Genomic DNA, 15505 nt, shown 5'->3' with positions numbered 1-15505 from the left:
TTCAGATCTGTTGTTACCAGATCATTCAGCCAAAGATTTGTATTTCTCTGTTTGAGGCAGCAGTTATTGAAAGAGAGAAAATAGAAAATGTATGCCAGGGATAGATCACATAATCTGAACTAAAACCATTAATACAGGAGAAATAACCTACCTGATCAGGAAATCTCAAGTTAGCAATTACAACTCAACAACTAAAAAAATAACAAATATTTATCAGGTGTCTGCTTTGGACAGAGCACTGTCCTAGTCATCAGGGTTACAAATATGTAAAAGTCACTCCTTACTCTCCAAGTATGACTAATGACAAAGAAAGAATATATAGAAAAATAACAACAAAATAGTCTGTCAATATGAAGTACCTGGTAAATGGCATGAACCTATGGTTTCCAATCTATAAAATGTGCTGTTTTAATGAATATGAAAATTTATATGGACACCAATGTTGTATAACTCAAAGCAAAAAATCCTACAATAGGTATGTGGTGGGGGTGAGGGAAGTTGGTCCCCACTCCACTCCATCACCCTTCTCCCCTACACACACACCCTTATTCCCTGCCACTCCCATTGCCTGACAGTGGGATGGGGTGGGGGGAATGTTGCTTTGAGAAACAGTATAGTAAAGAACTCCACTTCAAAGTCAGCCAGACCCACAATCAAGTCAGGCTTCTGTCACTTACTAGCCAGGAAATCTTGGTTGTTGCTGTTGTTTAGTTGCTCAGTCGTGTCCGACTCTTTTGTGACCCATGGACTGTAGCCCACCAGGCTCCTCTGTTCATGGGATTTCCCAGGCAAGAATACTGGAGTGGGTTGCCATTTCCTTCTCCAGGAGATCTTCCCAACTCAAGAATCAAATACGCATCTCCTGCATTTGCAGGCGGATTCTTTTACCACTTGTCCACCAGGGAGGCCCAGGAGATCTTGGGCAAGTTTTTAATTAAGTCTTAATTTCCTCACCTATAAAATGAAAATACTAGTACTGCCTATCTCATAGTGGGTTATGAGGTTTGAAACAAAACAATGCAGCTAAAATACCTAGAATGATGCATGCTTCATATTAAGAATATAATATATGCTTTACTTGAGGAAAGTAGCATTTATTGAGGAAATTATTATTTTTTTTAACTTATTGGCTGCATGTGGGATCTTAGTTCCCTGAAGTGAAGTGAAAGTCACTCAGTCGTATCCAACTCTTTGCGACCCATGGACTGTATAGTCCATGGAATTCTCCAGGCCAGAATACTGGAAAGGGTAGCCATTCCCTTCTCCAGTGGATCTTCCCAAACCCAGGGATCAAACCCAGGTCTCCCACACTGCAGTTGTATTCTTTACCAGCTGAGCTATCAGGAAAGCCGGCGATCAAATTCGCCCCCTGCATTGGAAGCATGTAGTCTTAACCACTGGACCACCAGGGAAGTTCCTGAGGAAATTCTTGCAATTTAACAATTAACTGCTTCTTGAGTATGGCCTAGAAACAGATCCACATTTATATAATATCATGATTAATGGCATAGGTTTAAGTATGGACTTCTTAGTAAATAGTTCTGAGCAAATTTAATATTATGGTTAAAAAAAAAACGCTCATTCCTAAATTGATTCACACCACACATATTAGTCACCTTCAAAAATAACATGAAAACCTCTTCATGATATTCCAGGATCTCTTCCTTAGGGCAGGAGAAATTTTCTTACATAAGATATACAAAGGGCTAACCACAAAGTACAAAAATAAAGTGCAGGTTTCTATTCATTTAAAACACTTTATTAAAAGGTGAAAAGTTAAGTCACAGAGTGGAAGAATATATTGCAGTAGACAAACTGTCAGATTATATGAAGGACTTTAAAACTAAGGGGAAAAAAACAATAGAAAAGCTAGCTAAAGGCTTGAACAGACAGTTCAAGATGTCTGAATTGCCAATGCACATAAAATGAAGCTCTCGTTCTCACTAGTGATCAGAGAAATGAAAATTAAGAACACAGTGCACATCGTTATGCACCTAAGAGAATAACTAACTGGCGAAGACATATCTAGTACTGATGGAGATATAGTATGACTATAATAATTTTATGCTGTTGTGGGAATGTAAATTGGTACAATCACCTTGGAAAATATGTTCAATAGTACCTACTGATGCCAAATATATATGTCTTATGTCTCATATGTTCTACTCCTCAGTGTACTTTCAACAGAAAAGTGTATTTATATTCATCAAAGCACCTGACTTAGAAAGCACTAGCACTATTTATAAGTAAAAAACTGTAAGCAACCCAAACGGTCAGCAGAATTAGAATAATTAAATAAATTGCGACTTATTCACACCTTGGAATACTATACAGCAATAAAAACAAGTAAATGACAACTGTATGCAGCAGCATAGATGAATCTCATCAATGTGATGCTGAACAAAAGAAGCTTTGTGTATGCAAAAGAAAACATATCACACAATCCTATTCATATAAAAAATAAGAACAAAAGTAATCTATCTGTTCCAGGTTAGGATAATGATTCCCCTGGTGGGCATACAAGAGGTGTCTGGAAGCAGGCACAAGGCAGTAGTTGGAGGGGACTTTTGGGGAAATGGCAATATTAACATTCTGTTTCTTGACCCTGGCATTCACTGCATGAGTGGTTAATTTCTACCTATGACTTGTGTACTTTTATGTTTGCATGTTATGCTTTAATAAAGAGTTTATATTTACAAAATTTAACTGTTCTTAGAGGTTTGTAAAACTTTAATTGGTCAATGGAAGTTTTGGCAATTAAAGTGATTTCAGGCATGGCAGAACAGGCTGGGGAGTAGATAGATGGGATTTCCTGGGGTCTCAGAATTCACACCACGTAAATGCTTGCATAGTCAGAGATGAATTTCCTGTAGGCACAGAGATGGAGACAGACAGGGGGCTCTGTAAGTGCTGAGAAAGACTCTAGTCAGCACCCAAAGGACTGAGAGTGCCCAGGCCTTGAACACTTGGCACAGTCAGCTGTACTTCCTGTACATTTATAAGCCAGGATCTGGCAGAAGACAACTCTGCAACCTCCGACGTACAGCTCAGCCCATGAACTGAGACCCAATCTAATACTTACCTTTCGCAATACAGTCAAAGGTCAGCCACTCACTTGTGAAAGTGCCTGGAAGAGGCAACCGGAGCACGAATACTGTGGCTAGATGGACAATGGGAAGCAGAGTGGAGAGGCAGCAACATACCGCTTAGCCAAATGAATTGATTGTCATTTTTAGGCCTGCTCCCAGGAGGCAAGAACAGAGACAGGATGTCTGCAAAACCCCTCTCCGAGGTAGTGGTGGATAAGGAGCCTTCTGATTAAGAGATAGGGAGACACTTACCAAGTCAATGGGATGAGAAGCAGAGACCAGAAATATTAATGTCACTGGAAAACTGATGCATTTATGTTTTGTCATATAATATCTGTTGGTATCAGATATTTCAGGTCTCATTTAGGAAATTGCAAAGTGGGGAGACTCATTATAATAATGAAAGTTGATGGCTGCTGTAACTCTGGATCCTTCTTCAAGGGCTGACTGGGGCTACAATCATGGGAAACATAATCCCACCACCCACGGAGGCTATAGAGAGGGAAAGAAAACCTCTACCCTTGTAAGTTCTTCTGGCTGGCATAAACATTAAATTGATGAGATAGATTACCAGGAAAAAGTTATATTTAAGTACGTATGTACAGGGTTTCATAAGAATATATATCACATGATTTCACAATTCATGAACACAAGTTAAATGTGTACAGAGCATGTTGTATAGTCAAGTGAAACATCCAGGAAAGTACATCTGTTGTGTATTTAAGGATACACACTATTATTATTATGTGGTCAGGCAACTGGATGTAAATAGTAAGCAATTTCCCTAAATAATGCTTTAATTAACATATTTTCTGAAAGTAAATCCCCTTTTACTTTTAGATGTCCTGATACCGAAGGTGATAATTGGTTGTAGAAATGGAAATACTTATAGACAGAGAGATAACCTAAATGACTGAATAGGTTCTGAGAAACAGTGGTAAACAGGAGATGGGGGGGCTCATGCCTCTCTTTATTTGGGCCATATAAAAAGCAAGAGCTCTCAAAGTAATGCGGGGATCTATAAATAGAACTTTCTCAATGGCACACTTTATGGTTAGGAATTTTGTTCAATAGTATAGGAAGCATAAAATAGAAATGTAGGCCAGAATTGCTAGAGCAATCCATTTTTCTAGAGAAGTTAGCAAGCTGAATTTTTAGATTCAGTATTCTGAGTTTTAACACTGGCATCTAACTCATGTTTAAAAATCAAAGCAAACACACTTTGGACCAAAGCACTTCTGTGAGCTGAATGCAGCCCATGGGATGCAGATTTCCAAGGACTAATCCATAGACCTGAGGACTGCATTTTGGAGGTGGTAGTTTGGAAGCAGAGGTTCTGAGTCCTTCTTGGATGAATCTCTTGGTAACAAAACAGGCTCCTGGTAAGTCATGCATGGACACTCCTTCAAGAAAGGAATCAAAAGCCTTTGGAACACTTTGGAAAGGACGCTCACAGCCTAGTCACACCAAGGGGTGATCTATATATCCCTGGGCAGAAACATATACACCAACTGAGAGGCCCTGGGTGTCACCCAGACTGGGCATGTGGAACTCACATCCCAGTGCTTAGTGATGATGCTGAATTTTGCCTGAGCACTTTGCTCCTGGAAAACAGTGCCAGTTAAAGGAATCCCCCAGTTTTTGTGATATGGAAAACAACTTGCTGCACAGAACCACTCTTTCCCATATGATAAGGCTTAGATGCCCCCTGTTTAACCTATGACAAAGCTACATACAGACACTCCAAATTCCCATTCTTTGTCTCATAAATGATGAGTTGAACTGCTCATCCCCATTGATCAACTGGATCAAGATGCTTGTTAACCAAACTTCGGTTCAGCTTCTTTCCTTCCTCCAAGCCCCTGAACTTTGGCCCACCCTCAGTCTGAGGCAGCACACAGAGAACAGACTGGCTTCAGCATAAAATTTTCTCTGATCTAATGTCTGATCATGGCACCCTTCCACTCCAGTTTCCCACATTTGCTTCTTTCTAGCCCTGTTCATGCCCCTCTATTAAAATAAGACCAAGTGCTTCCCTATCACAATAGTCCCTTTCCTGCCTGGCAAAATTTTTTTGAATAAAAGTTTCTCCCACCTAAGTCCAGATTTGTTTTTGTTTGACCATGTCATTATGCATCCTATGTTATCTTGCACAATTTTTTTTTTGCATTTTTCTTTTTTCCATTTATCTTCACTAGTTGGAGGTTAATCTATCTTGCACAATTTTTGACAATAAAGTGTGCTGTTGAAAATGTTGTTTATGAACAGAAGTACTATCTAGTGCATAATGTCCTCTCACAGGACAGGAATTAAGCAGTCACTGAAGTGACCCCAAGTCACTGGACAGTGAGCTGCTAGACATCAGGAGTAAGGCTGCTGTCTTGGTTTCCATGATACCACACTCAAGTTTTCCTTCTTTCTCATTCTATGTTTTCTCAGGATCTGATTTTCTGCAGGGTTGGGGCTGCGTGTTCTTTTCTCCTTGTGCTATCAGTCATTTCCATGGCTCAGAGGACCATCTACATGCCCATGTGCCCCAGTTTATTGCTTTTTAATGGCTTAATAATATTCATCATTATCTATCGCTCTATATCACATTTTGTTTATCCATTCATCTGTTGGCAGGCACACACTTTGGCTATTGTGAATAATGCTATAAACACTGGAATACAAATATTTGTTTGAGTCCCTGTTTGAATCTTTTGATATATATCTAAGAGCAGAATTGTTGGGTCATATGGGAATTCTAGTTTAATCTTTGAGAAATCACCATCTGTTTTCCACAATAGCTACCATTTAATATTCCTACCTTCTCCACATCCTCACCAACACTTGTTATTTCCCCTTTTTCTTCTTTTCTTTTTTATTTATAGCCATCCTAGTAGGTGTGAAGTGGTATCTCATTATAGTTCTGATTTGATCTCCCTAATGACTAATAATATTGAGCATCGTTTCATGTGCATTCATCATTCTATGTCTTCTTTGGAAAACCGTCTATTCAAGGGCATTGTCTATTTTTGAATTTGGTTTTTTTTTGTTGTTGTTATTGCTGAGTTTCAGTTCTTTATAGATTCTAGATATTCATCTTTTTTCAGATAAATGATATGAAAATATTCTCTCCCATCATATAGGTTGTTTTTCACTTTCTTGATAGCATTTTTGATGCCTGATAATTCTTGCTTTTCATAAAATTAAATTGAAAAAATATTTTTAAAGGCTAAAATCATGACTCTTGTACAAATATAAAGTGAACACACATCAGAGATTTTACTTACCTAAGTAATAAGGCAATAAGCAAAATGTTACTCCTCAGATCAAAGGAGAATGCAAAGAACACATATATAGGCAATCAGGAAAATTAATATAAATTTACACACAGATGCAAACCTGATCAGTATCCACAGGGCAATAATCAATTTACCTCCACCAGACAAAATTCATTTGCATCACTACTGACAGGAATCATTTGTACTACTGTCAGTTTTATATGACTTTAAAAGTTGTATAAAATAGCTCAAAGACATTGAAAGTCTCATAACTTGATTGGGTGCTAGACAGGATACCTAGTAATTCATTTTGCCTTTTTCAAAGTCTTTCATAAATTTTCCTAATGCCACCTCCAGGCCACCCCGTATTGTTATCCCAGCGGTGAGGTGAACCAGCTGTTCTCCAACCGTCTCAAATCTTTCAGCGCTGGGATAGCTACTGGGGGCAGTTAGCTCAGGTAAAGAACTAATCACTAAGTGCCAGGTGGCGGAGGTGTCGCTATTCAGCCACTCTGGCTACAAACACTGAATATTTACTGTGAGCCTGCATTATGCTACAAGCGTAGTGAGGAACAAGGCCAACTGGTCTCTATCCTCTTGAGGTTTACTGTCCAAATGGGGACAGGAAGAGCAAGTAAATAAATAAGTACAATAATTACAAACTGTGATAAATGCAATGAAAGGAAACAGCTGGCAACACAGAGAATCGCCCAGAAGGGCCTGTGTAAGTACGGAGGGAGTCGGGACTAGTTTCTCAGAAGAGAATATTTAAGCTGAGACTTGAAAGATGAAGAGAAGTCAGCCATTCCGAGTGTGGAGCGTAGCAGGAAGCCAGCCAAACACCCTCCGCTCTTCTAGGGACAGGTCTGCAGCAGCTGCAATTACTGTTCACCCCGTGGGCTTCCCTGTGGCTCAGCTGGTGAAGAATCCGCCTGCAGTGCGGGAGACCTGGGTTCCGTCCCTGGGTTGGAAAGATCCCCTGGAGAAGGGAAAGGCTACCCACTCCATTATTTCTGGCCTAGAGAATTCCATGGACTGTATAGTCCATGGGGTCACAAAGAGTCGGACACGACTGAGTGACTTTCACTTTCACCTGCCCAGGTACACAGGAGGCAAGAAGGACAAGGCTTGCCATTCCAGTGGTGTTTTCAGCTGCCTTTGAGTCTCAGGTTCAAACAATTTCAAGGGAAAGAGAAGGGGCCCTCCTCCCTTCCTCTTAGGTCCCAGTTTCTGTCTAAATCCCCCCCCATCTGCTAAGTGAAGCTTGAAATGTCTTCAACATGCAAACAACAGTTAAACCCAACTTAAACAAAAAGAGAAAAAAATGCAAATGAGTGGGAGAATTAAAACATTAGTGTAACTGTGTAAAGTAATCAGCTCTTTTGCTGAACTGGTTTGATTAGAAAGATATAAAGGGTAGGGATCTTCGAGGCCAGAAGAAAGAGCAAGGGTGATGTGGGGTGATGCGGCACCATAGTCAATGTCACCTGCCTCACCCGTTTGTCCACGGTCTGTGCAACAGTTCATCATGTTCCAAAATCATGTCCTGCTGCTCTATGACTCTCTCCAGGATGCTGGCACGAGAAGGGCAAGGCTGGGAACCATCTGCCTGAGTTGAGTGCTGCGAGTGGACGGGCTCACAGGGACAGTCAGGAGAGGGAGGAGAAGGCGGAGGGCAGAGCTGGGGCATTGATCTGGGCAGGAGAGGAAGCAGGAGACAGAGAAAGCCAGACTCAAGAGCTCACAGAGCCAGAGAAAAATGTTGTATCATAGCAACTGAGGGAAGTGTTTAAAGAAAGGAAGTGGCCAATTATGTCAATATAGAGGGACTGCATCTCAAAATGTATCTGTCACTGGGAACACCCACCTCAGAACCATGTGGGGTGGGTGGGGCAGGGGGGTGGTGTTATTACAAATTCAGATTCCTAGGCCTCAGCCATACCTGGTTTGGAACCTCTGTCACTGGAGCTAGTAATTGTCATTTTTTTAGCTGCTCGGAGATTCTGATGTATTTTCCAGGGCCATGTTTAAGCACATCGGATGTTGGAATTAGAGCTGGGTCTTATTCTGGTTCTTTCGCTTAAACTGTTGGGCAAATTATTTAACTTCTATGAGCTGTAACTTTTTAAAATCTCTAATAATACCTTCTACATAGAATTTATATAGGATAATCTTCACATGAGATTATATACCTGTATATACATATGTGTGTGTGTATATATATATGTATATATATATATATGCAGTGCTTAGTACAATGCCTGGAACACAGGTGGAAGTCAATGAACGTTAACTGCTATTATTACTTAATAAAGAAAGGTCACTTGATTTGGGAAGAAAGGTAAGTTTTAAATTTCCAGATAGCTTCTGTAGAGCAGCTTGGGAAATTTCTGGGAATTAGAAAGGAAATACACAGATAAGAAGTAGAAGCAATGAATGAAGATCAAGTTCAAGCTCAGGAAAATTTGCAACAGGAGGAAAGACATCTGGACTGCTAGTTAGAACTGGGTAATGGTAAGAGAAAGGTATTACTAAAATAGCAGTGATGGGAGGATTCTTAAAGGATGGAGTAAGGGAAGTTTCAATGGTGCAGATTGAAGGCACTAGAAGAAAAGAGATTGAGAGTAGGAGCTAGTCCGGGAGAAGATGGGAAGATGGTTCAGAGAGCAGGTAGTCGGGGAGGGTGGGGTGGGAGGCAGGGAATACAAGTTGGAGAAACTAACCCATTTCCCCTGAAACATGAGGAAAGAATCCAAGCAGGAGTTTACTGAGTGTGGACCACGGTCCAGCAACATCAGGACCACCACAGTGTATTAGAAATGCAACTTTCCCTCTCCCTCCACACAGACCTACTGTGTCAGAAACTCGGGGGGGGGGGGGGCAGCAATCTGTGTCTTTATAAGTCTTCTAGGCAATTCATTGCACCTGGAGTTTGAGAACCACTGAATCAGGGAATAGCTGAAAAGTCAGAGATGTCTGAGACAGAACTTAGGCAAGACCACTTGCTGAGCGGTAAGGGTGGTGGGAGGAGTAAGTGGAGGTGAAGGCACAGAGAAGGAGGTCTGGGACACCTGATGTAGGTGAATGCACAAGAGCCAGACATACATACAAAGACTGCAAAACTACAAGACGCCACAAAGAAGTTTATGTTTTACAATGGCAATGCATCTGAGTGGACTAGGAAAATAAGACAAAGTATTCAAAAAGCAGGATGTATGGACAGAGGAGCCTGGCAGGCTACAGTCCATAGGGTTGCAAAGAGTTGGGCACGACCGAAGCACACACGCATGCACATACTGAGATATTTATGATATTGAAAGACTAAGCATTTAATTGCCCAACAATAATAGGGGAAAAGCTAGCAGAGTCCCAAGGCATTCATTAACACCTTGTGAAGACTATGAGACAAGGAGAGAAAAGATCTATGATACAATGCTGAATGGCTGCACGATGACAATTATGTTTGAAAAAAGGCACTCTTGGGGGAATGACTGGAAGTTTTAAATCCACAGATTACCAAAGGCCACTGAGGCCATGGCTATGGCTATCAGACTTGCCCTCATGGAAAGGAGGGGCTATTGTTGTTAGATGTAGGTACCCTTGAGGGGTATCTGGATTAGCTGCTGGGCTTTAATCTGGAAATTGACTGCTGTGAGGTAGTGTAGTGGACCACGAGCAGCTTTCCGGCGGTGGCAGTGGCACAGAGCCAGAGCAGACAGGATGGAAACATTTGGGCTTATTCAGAGCTCCTGAGACCACAGACTTGTTTGGAGCAGAGAAATGCTATGGAGAATACCAGAAGATGGCCCTGAAAACCAGCATGATGACATCTCCCAAACCAAAACCTGGGACCCAAGACCTGCCAAGATTATAGATGCCTCTAGGACTGTGGGCCAACATATTAGAATCTGGGCACTCCAAGGTAGTGTGAGACCAGGGCTGTCATGTTAGATCAGCAGTTCCAAGAGTTCATTTACAGTTGGAAACCTTAGTCCCCAGTCATCTTAGAGATAAGGAAAATAAAAGCAAGGGAAGTTTAACATGTTATGAAAAACCAGGGCTTCCCTGTGGCTCAGTGGTAAAGAATTCACCTGCCAATGCAGGAGATGCAGGTTTGATCCCTGGGTCAGGAAGATCCCCTGGAGAAGGAAATGGCAACCCACTCCAGTATTCTTGCCTGGGAAATCCCATGGACAGAGGAGCCTGGTGGGCTGTAGTCTATACGGTCACAAGAGAGTTGGACAAAACTTAAGAGATTAAACCACAACAATAATCGCACAGCTTTAATGCTGCAAAGGCTAAGGCGAGGTAACCTGTTTTAATACCATGCTTCCTGGATGAAGGACCCAGAACCCCAGGCTGAGATGAGATGCTACAGGTAACAGGGACTCGTAATAAATCACCATACAGGGTGAGTGGAGTGTTTGAGGGAGGACAGTGATGTGTGAACTGGACAGGAAGAGTCTGAAGGGAGAAGGTTGTTGGGGAGCCGGCAGCAACCTCTGTGCGTGGGGCTGATTAGGGCCTGGGCCCAATTCCTGGCTGTGAAATGAGACAGGAGAGAAACACGGAGAGATGTGCCATCCCCCATGCCACACTTTCCCCAGTTTCCTTCTGTCTGTTCCTCAGAACTTACTTCATTGCCTTCAAGGCTTATCTGTGGACCTCACTCAGCACAAACTTCCGCCAGCGTGTCAGTCTTTTAGACATGTTTTTGCTCTGCCATGCTCTACACTCTTCAGGGTCAGTGCTATACCCATTGGAAACTAACCATGTTTCCTGTAAACAGTGAGTGGCTCTGAATTTAACGGCTTTCTACAAATGATGTGGCATGTAAATAGGAAGCTGAGAGGCCGAGGTGTCTCACCCAAATACCACTCTTTCTGTCTCAATTCCAGCACCTCTGATACACCCTCAGGCCTCCAGTATCCTTTGCTCCCATCAGCATGGGGTGGGAGGCATCACATGTAGACCATTTAGACTGAAAGGGACCTTGGGGGTCACCTGGGCTAAGCCCCCAGGGACCTGGGAACACAGGTGAGCCAGGTGGAAACAAGACCGGAACCCAGGGGTCCTGATGCCCTCCCTGAACTACAGCTTTTCTCTTCTCTTTCATTCCTACTTCCTGAAACACAATCTGAAATAAAGTTCCAAAAATTAAAAAAAAATTTCAGTTCAAAATTGTACTATATATCTTTCTGTATACACACACACAAATAACATGTGTCTGCATGCATGCTAAGTCACTTTAGTCATGTCCGACTCTTTGTGACCCTATAAACTATAGCCCGCCAGGATCCTCTGTCCATGGGATTCTCCAGGCAAGAATACTGGAGGAGGTTGCCATGCCCTCCTCCAGGGGATCTTCCTGACCCAGGGATCAAACCCGTGTCTCTGCACTCCTGCATTGGCAGGCAGGTTCTTTATCACTAGCACCACCTGGGAAGCCTCCAAAGTAAGTAAGTAAAGTCGCTCAGTCGTGTCTGACTCTTTGCGACCCCATGGACTATAGCCTACCAGGCTCCTCTGTCCATGGGATTTTCCAGGCAAGAGTACTGGAGTGGGTTGCCATTTCCTTCTCCAGGGGATCTTCCTGACCCAGGGATCAAACCCGGTCTCCAGCATTGCAGATAGATGCTTTACCGTCTGAGCCACCAGGAAGCCTCCAAGTGATCTCTTAATCTAGTGCTATTTTGTGCGCTAAATGGCTGCAGTCTCGATAGACTCTTTGTGACACCTGGACTGTAGCCTTCCATGCATATCTGTCCATGGAATTCTCCAGGCAAGAATATTGGAGTAGGTTGCCATGCTCACGCCCAGGGGATCTTCCTGACCCAGGGATCGAAATTGTGTCTCTTATGTCTCTTGCATTGGCAGGTGGGTTCTTGACCACTAGCACCATTTGGCAAGCCATGTATATATACAATTATATATATATATATATATATATTCACACACAGATTAGAATCAATAGAAGGAGATAAAGGGTAAAGGTCAGGCAAATGCATAGAAATCAAATATCACCTTGAATACAGTAATCGAACCACATCTACTAAGTTAAATTACCTTAAGGCGCGAGAATGAAGACCTTTGTCCTTTATGCTATATCTGCCATCAGAAGTGATAGATCCCTGTGCTTTTCTTAATTGCATTGTTGTTCCTCCCCTCAGAGCTGCATTGTGTTGCTCCTTGTCCTTGTCTCACTTTTCTTAGGGACCAAAACTGCTGAAAGGAAAAGACCTTAGAGTATTTATCTTTGCATGCCTCATGGTTCTTGGCATTGTTTGGGGCAACAATTGTTTGTTCTTCATAAGGTTCTGACACAGTGCTCACTCTTCATAAACATTTTTTCTAATTTATTATTTAGTGTGGTTGTGCTTGGTCTTTGTTGCTGCGAGAGCTTTTCTCAAGTTGTGGTGAGCAGGGGCTAGTTGTGGTGCATGGGCTTCTCATTGAGGTGGCTTCATGTATTGCAGAACCCAGGCTCTAGGGCATGCAGGCTTCAGTACTGGCAGCATGTGGGCTCAGTAGTTGCAGCCAGCTCTAGGGCACAGGCTCAGTAGTTGTGGCGCACAGTCATAGTTGCATGTGGGATCTTCCCGGACCAGGGATCAAACCCATGTCTCTTGCGTTGGCAGGTGGATTCTTTCCCACTCAGTCTCCAGGGAGGCCCTTTCATAAACATTTGTGGAATGACAGGGCATCAAATAACTTGCATTTAATATTTTTGCAATATTTCCCTTCCTCACCTAAAGAAGAAAAGTCCAGTAGTAAAAGGGGTGTGCCACCTCAACTGGTGACTTTAACAACCTACTTTTTAAAAGAAAACACCTAAGGAAGCTATGGGCTCAGACCTACAATTCTAAAATCTAAATCACACAGATGAGTCTGAAAGGTTGAGTCAAGTCTTGGGAAACAAATTAAAAATTCAACCCATGGCAATTTGGGCAGAATCAAATAACATGTTAATTTGCCCAATCTCTCTTTCCATAATCTACGAGTCATTTTGAGGCAAAAACAAAACAAACAAAAACACCTCAGGATTGTGTTCACTTAGAATATTTGTCAGAAAACTGCCTGTACACGTAAGAGAGGCAGAGCAGTTCCTAGACTCTTCTCAGATGCTTCAGCTAAAAAGTAAAGTAAGCACCAGTGCCAATAATTGGAAATGAGGAGAAAAATTATGCCAAATACTTGGCACCAGCTGCAGCAATTAAGTAAGCACCTGCTTTATGCTTCATCTGCTGTCACTCCCTCCCTGCTTTATTTAGGTTGGATTCTGGATTTTTTTAGAATAAATGCACCTCATTGCACAAGCACACAAACCTCTTTTTTCCTTCTTATTTTTCTTTCTTTCTTTCTCTCTGGCTGTCACTAACTGGGGCAAACTGGAAGGAAGATCCCAACAAGGACAGGGTAGTAAAGACAATTAAATTTCTAAAATCTAGGGAGCAGATGTAACCAGGGCAATTGGCTCTGGAAGGTGAGGACCAATGTGCATTGCTGTACCGATCACACCCTCCCAGGGAGACCCTGTAAATGAAAATGTGGATTCGATTTCTGAAAGCAAGATTTCTATTGGTTTCATCCTGAACCTTAGCTATGGCAACCAAAGCAAGCTGCTCTGCAGAGATTTAGGCTAAAAAAAAAAAAAGATGCCATCAAATAGTTCTCGACCATTATCAGTACAGGATAGCATGAGCATCAGATGACATGTGAACGAGATGACAGTGCTTTGAAAAGTTGAAAGGATTATGCAAATGTGAAGTAGGTATTAATATTAAAAAAATTTATTGAACGCCATCAAATAGAAACTAGACAGTAAGTGTATTCATCCCCTGGAAGTGCTTTAGCACTTTCAGAGCCCTGAGTGAACATTTCCTTGTTCCCTTTTATCTTGTCTGAAAACACTGGCTAATGATGCTACATCAGAGGCAACTGAGAGGCTTACATGAGGCTAAATGAGATAATGCATGTGAAGCCCCTTGTTCCATGCCACTTTCATAAAAGACACTTAATAAACATGAATTGATCTCAAGGGGGAAAATCAAGCACATTATCCTGAGAAGTCTTTGTACTATCAGCCCACCAATAGATGCTTCACATTACATTACAGGTTTCCGAGACAGAAAAATGGAAAGGCTCAACAGTACGTGATCAGTGAAGCTGACTGCTTCTCACATGTGAAAAATAGATGTGAAACAAAGATAGCCATCCTTCCATTTGTAGGTTTCAAAGTAGCAATTTCCTTCTTTCCATACTGATTTCTGCTGTTCTGTTCAGGGAGAAATGTTAAACTGCTTTTGAATTCCCTCTCACACAGCCAGATACCCACAAAGGAGAGATTCTGAGACCGGAATAAGAAGAACAAGAGCTCCAGGAGAACAGAGTCCAAAGTGCTTAACCTATTAACTGTTAATTAGTTAATGTTGCCTGACAGAAGAAGAAACCAGAAAGTCGGGTCAGCGTACCAAGGGGCTCTGCTGTCTGCACTGCTTTACATTAATGCAGAGGAAGTAAAGGTCAGTTGTCTAGAACGAGCATCTGTTCCTTTTGGATATTGATACAACACCAAAACAGACAACTACTGACATCCCTAAGAGATGCTTAGGGACCGTCGAGAGATGGTGCCGCTTTCTCTGGGTCCGCGCCCACCCTTGCAACCTCTGCACCAAACAGACCTGTGCTTCTGGTGTTACAGCACGCATGTGGTACAGAGCTGTCAGTTTACACACACTCATACACACTTTCAGAGCAACCTTGTCCCTAAGGCACGTCCACAGTGCCTAGTGATTGGATCAGCAGGACCAGCATCAGCTTTATACTTTTTCCAGAACGCTTTCCTGAGTCTCTTCTCCCTGGAGAGCCTAAAATCTCCAAGCTTGAGTTCAAGGAGATAACACGTGAACAGAACCCCAAGGATGGGGAGGAGGAAGTGGAGATGGACATACTAGGAAAACAAATAGTATCACTAAAGACAGACTAGGTGTTTGTCCCCAGGTTTCTGGCATGTTGAATGCACAGGTCTCAAAAAACAACAGCAAGAGAAAGGTGAATAAAATAAAAATGGGGTCAGGGAAGAGGGTTATGGGTACACATAGGGAGGGGCTGATGGATGGTCAGAACCTGGGGCAGGGGTGTGTCCTTCCT

At 42.2% G+C, this 15505-nt stretch overlaps 1 protein-coding gene across 3 annotated transcripts in view; it reads right to left on the bottom strand.

Annotated features, from left to right (window-relative positions):
- The window catches only part of LOC110147210 (protein FRA10AC1), a 71772-nt gene that overhangs the window by 37313 nt on the left and 18954 nt on the right, over window positions 1-15505 (bottom strand). The gene's annotated exons all lie outside the window — the stretch shown is intronic.

This window comes from Odocoileus virginianus, unplaced genomic scaffold (genome assembly GCF_023699985.2).
Source record: "Odocoileus virginianus isolate 20LAN1187 ecotype Illinois unplaced genomic scaffold, Ovbor_1.2 Unplaced_Contig_15, whole genome shotgun sequence".
Lineage (NCBI taxonomy): Eukaryota > Metazoa > Chordata > Mammalia > Artiodactyla > Cervidae > Odocoileus > Odocoileus virginianus.
This window is presented reverse-complemented; position numbering and strand designations above follow the sequence as displayed.